Source organism: Penaeus monodon, chromosome 38 (genome assembly GCF_015228065.2).
Source record: "Penaeus monodon isolate SGIC_2016 chromosome 38, NSTDA_Pmon_1, whole genome shotgun sequence".
NCBI lineage: Eukaryota > Metazoa > Arthropoda > Malacostraca > Decapoda > Penaeidae > Penaeus > Penaeus monodon.
This window is the reverse complement of record NC_051423.1, coordinates 1,388,684-1,393,031: the sequence shown is the minus strand read 5'-3', so window position 1 is coordinate 1,393,031 and position 4,348 is coordinate 1,388,684. Positions and strand designations below refer to the sequence as shown.

General features: G+C 46.3%; 1 protein-coding gene across 1 annotated transcript in view; it reads right to left on the bottom strand.

The window, feature by feature from the left end:
* The window catches only part of LOC119596999 (E3 ubiquitin-protein ligase RNF125-like), a 10,137-nt gene extending 6,119 nt beyond the window's left edge, over positions 1-4,018 (bottom strand). Inside the window, exon 1 of the mRNA XM_037946423.1 lies at positions 3,899-4,018. The gene's annotated coding sequence lies outside the window, so the exon portion shown is untranslated. The remainder of the gene's footprint in view (positions 1-3,898) is intronic.
* Positions 4,019-4,348: the final 330 nt, after the last annotated feature.

Genomic DNA, 4,348 nt, shown 5'->3' with positions numbered 1-4,348 from the left:
GAGAGAGAGAGAGAGAGGAGAGGAAAGGAGGAGAGGGAGGGCGAGAAAGAGAGAGGGAGAAGGAGAGGGAGAGGGACAGAGGGGGAGGGGAGGGGAGGGAGAGTGAGAGAGAGAGGGGGGGGGAGGGTAGAGGGAAGGGAGATGAGAGGGAAGAGGAAAGGAGAGGAGAGAAGGGATGAGTGAGCTGGAGAGGAAGAGGCAAGAGGAAGAGGAAAGGAAGAGGAAGAGGAAGAGGAAGATTGTGTACGAGGAAGAGGACGAGGAAGAGGAAGAGGAAAGAGGGAGAGAGGGGGGGGAGAGGGAGAGGAAGAGAGAGAGGAGAGAAGTAGGATAGGAAAAAGTGAGGAGGGAGAGGGAGAGGGAGAGGGAGAGGAAGAGAGAGAGCGAGAAAGATAGAGAGATAGAAATAAAGACAGAGAGAGAGATAGAGAGAGAAAGAGAGATAGAGAGAGGGGAGAGAGAGAGAGGGGGGGAGTGAAAAGAGAGAAAAGAGAGAGAAAATGAGACAGAGAAAAAGAAAGAGAAAGAGAAAGAGAAAGAGAAAGAAAAAGAGAAAGAAAAAGAGAAAGAAACAGTAGAAAGAAAAAGAGAAAGAAAAGAAAAAGAATGTCAAGAACAAGAAAAAGAAAAAGAACAAGCACACACCGTAAAACAACTACAAAGAAAAAGAAAAAGAAAACAGACAAATGATAGAGAGAGAGAGAGAGAGAGAGAGAGAGAGAGAGAGAGAGAGAGAGATGGAGAGAGAGAGAGAGGAGAGCAGAGAGAAATAAAAAGACAGGGTCCTGTTGAAGTATTGCGTTTGTCTCGCGGGGCGCGTAGTTTGCGAATAAGGAACGCGGTTTTTAGCTCTGATATAACGAGTTCATAGATGGCTACGTTCACCAGGCGTTTCCACAACTAAACCACGGGTGAACATTCAAGACAATTATTTCAGGTGAACGTTCAACACCAATATTTTCAGGTGAATGTTCAACACCAATGATTTCAGATGAATGTTCAACACCAATGACTTCAAGGTGAACGTTCAACATCAATGATTCCAGATGAACGATCAACACCAATGATTTCAGGCGAACGTTTCAACACCAACAACGTCAAATAGAGACGTGTGCCTAAATTTTCAGGGAGGCTGACCGTAGGAGTGCAGAGCCGCCAGGTGTAGGACTATTTTCAGACTGCATACGCCTAGCCTCGTCACCTGCGTCGTAAGTAATGCATGGCACCGCCACGTCGATGAAGGCTCAGATATCTAGGATTTCGTTGGCGGTGGTGGTGGTGGGGGGTCTTCTTCTTCTTCTTCTTCCTCTTTTTCTTCCTCTTTTTCTTCCTCCTCTTTTAACCATTCGTTTAGACTTTCACTCGTTCGGCCGATTACTACTGACGCTTCCTTTGTCGTCCTAGTATCGGACGTTCTTATCTTAAGATGCACCCCCCCTCGCTCCTCCCCCCGTACCTCGCTGACCTCCCCCCACCGTCGTTCGTCCTCCGGAGAAAATGTAATGCCCCTGCGTGTTCATATTCGAACATGTCCGAAATAAAAGCTTCACAATTCATTAAACGCGGCCATTTGTCCAACCGTATATGGTTATGAATATGAATTTATTTTTTTATCTATCTAAGGTCATTAGCGGTGTGCTCCAAAATAAATCGCGTGATATACCTTGGGGGGTAAGCACTTCGTTCTCAATCCCTTCCTTCACCCGGCCCGGGATAAGGAAGGTGCGCGAGGTGACATCAAAGGCCATATGGCGCTATGGTAAAACACAGTACCGAAAAGGGTCAGGTTCGAGTTAATGAGACCATTGTAGAAGAAGAAAGGAGGAAGTTAACAAGGGGTTGAGATAGAGGTGGTTAGTGGGATAAAAGGTAAAAGAAGCAAAGGGCAATAGGTAGGGAGTGAAAAAGGTTAATGAGAGTAGAGGGAGGGGAGGTGATGGGGTTATAACATAAGGTAAAAGGTTGGTAGGAGGAGGAGAATCTAAGGGAATAGGGAGCATTTGGATAAAAGTATTGTGGCGAAAACGGGGGGGGGGGGGGTTGGGGGGTTTTCTTAGCGATTCTTATGACAAGTGCACAGAGAACAAGGAAATGAAGATTAAAAAAAAAAAAAAAAAAAAAAACAAAAAAAAAAAAGAAAAGAAAGGAAAATGAAAGGAGAGAAGAAAAGACCACGAGGCTGGGGAGACGCGACAGAGGGCAAAAAAGGTGTGGACCGCCCAGTTCTCTCTCGGGGCCTTCTTCGTTCTACTCCTCGGTCCTCCTAACCCCCCCGCCCCCACGAGAACGGCGCAAGGGATGGGGGGGGGGGGGATATGGAATTGTTACAACACTAACGACTAATATATCTTTATGGTGGAATGTCATGGGAACAGTGCTCTGAAGAGAGATTTTTAAGCCTCGTATTTCTGATTAAAAGGAGTGTGTGTGTGTGTGCACTTATATGTACTGTATAGATACTTAGAAACATATAGTTGTAAACATAGTTATAAATAAAGTTATAAATATAGTCATATATAGTTATATTTATAATCATTAATATAGTTATGAAGATAGTGCGTGCGTCCTCTTCTCTCCTCGCTCTCATTCTCTCTCTCTCTCTCTCTCTCGGTCATCTCTCTCTCGTCTCTCTCTCTCTCTCTCTCTCTCTGTCTCTTCCTCCTCTCTTCCTTCTCTCTCTCTCTCCCTCGTTACAGTCTGCTCGTCATACTGCTCACTCTTTTTTTCCTGTCTCTCTCTCTCTCTCTCTCTACTCTCTCGTCTCTCTCACATCTCGTTTCCTGTCACACGTCGTTCTCTTCTCTCGTCTCTCTCTCTCCTGCTCTCTCTCTCTCTCTTTCCCCTTCTCCGCGTCTCGCCGAAACCAGAAGTCTTTCTCACTGCGCTCATTCTAGATCTCGACTCTCTCCCTCTCTACTCTCTCTCTCTCTCTCCTCCTCTCTCTCTCTCTCACATCTCTCTCCTCTCGTCTCTCCTCGTCCTCCTCTCCTCTTGTTTCCTGTCATCTCTCTCTCTCCATCTCGGTCTCTCTCTCTCTCTCTCCTCTCTGTGAGTGTGTGTGTGTGTGTGTGTGTGTGTGTGTGTGTGTGTGTGTGTGGTGGTGTGTGTGTGTGTGGTGCGTCGTGCGTGCGTGAGGTTGCGTGCCGTGCGTGCGTGTGTGTGTGTGTGGTGTGTATGTGTGTGCGTGGGCGTGGGCGTGGGCGTGGGCGTGGGCGTGGGCGTGCGCGTACGTGTGCGTACGGGTGCGTGAGCGTGCGTGTACGTGTGTACGTGTACGTGTGGGTGCGTGTACGTGTGCGTACGTGTACGTGTGCGTACGTGTACGTGTGCGTTCGTGTACGTGTGCGTACGTGTACGTGTGCGTACGTGTACGTGTGGGTGCGTGTGCGTGCGTATAGCATGCTATTTGCGTGCGCATGAGCATGCCACGTGCGTGGAATGTCGTCCACGCACGCAGTTTCGTGTTTCTGGAACGTGTACGAACTGCTCTCCGTTCGGCGTGCCAGATGGTACGGTTACCAGAACACTTATAAAACCTTACTCTCTTCTTCACATTTAAGTCTCTCACTCATCTAATAACGATTACACAACAAAATCAAGCTCAGAGCTCCAGAAGCAGGAATCACAATCCCATGTAGCACAGAAACAGAAGAGACAGAACAGGGAGGGGGGCGAACAGAGGTGTGTCACAACAACAGCCAGACAACCAAACCAGAAAAGAAAGAGCATTATGATCGTGTATCAAACAAGCTTTTACAAACGACAAAAATAGGTCTCGCAAAAACAAGTGCTCAAACAGTCACAAAATCATGTTAGCACTAGCTTCCAAGTAATCAAACACATTTTGTATATCCCACTTGCCTATTACGAAAAAGAAGATACAGTCTGATTCACTTACACACGCTGATATCTCTTAAAGAACTGTTGCAAGCACAGTAAGAGGAAAATCCTTGGTTTGCACCAGTTATTCCAGCGGAAGGGGGAAGTCTTTCAGCACGACGGCTTTTTGTTTATAGCTCATCCTTCACCCTTCCCATGAGTTGCCAATTCTCTCAATAACGGTGTCAGATGCAATGCTACGTAGGTGAGACTGCACACAGATAAGCAAACATGTTTATATATTCATATATATTCAGATAGATAGATAGATAGACAGATAGATAGATAGATAGATAGATAGATAGATAGATAGATAGATAGTAGCAGATACTATATCAATTACACTATAAATATATAGAAAAAAAACCACTGTGTGTGTGATGGTGTGTGTGGTGTGTGTGTGTGTGTGTGTTGTGTGTGTGTGTGTGTGTGTGTGTGTGTGTGTGTGTGTGTGTGTGTGTGGGAAAGT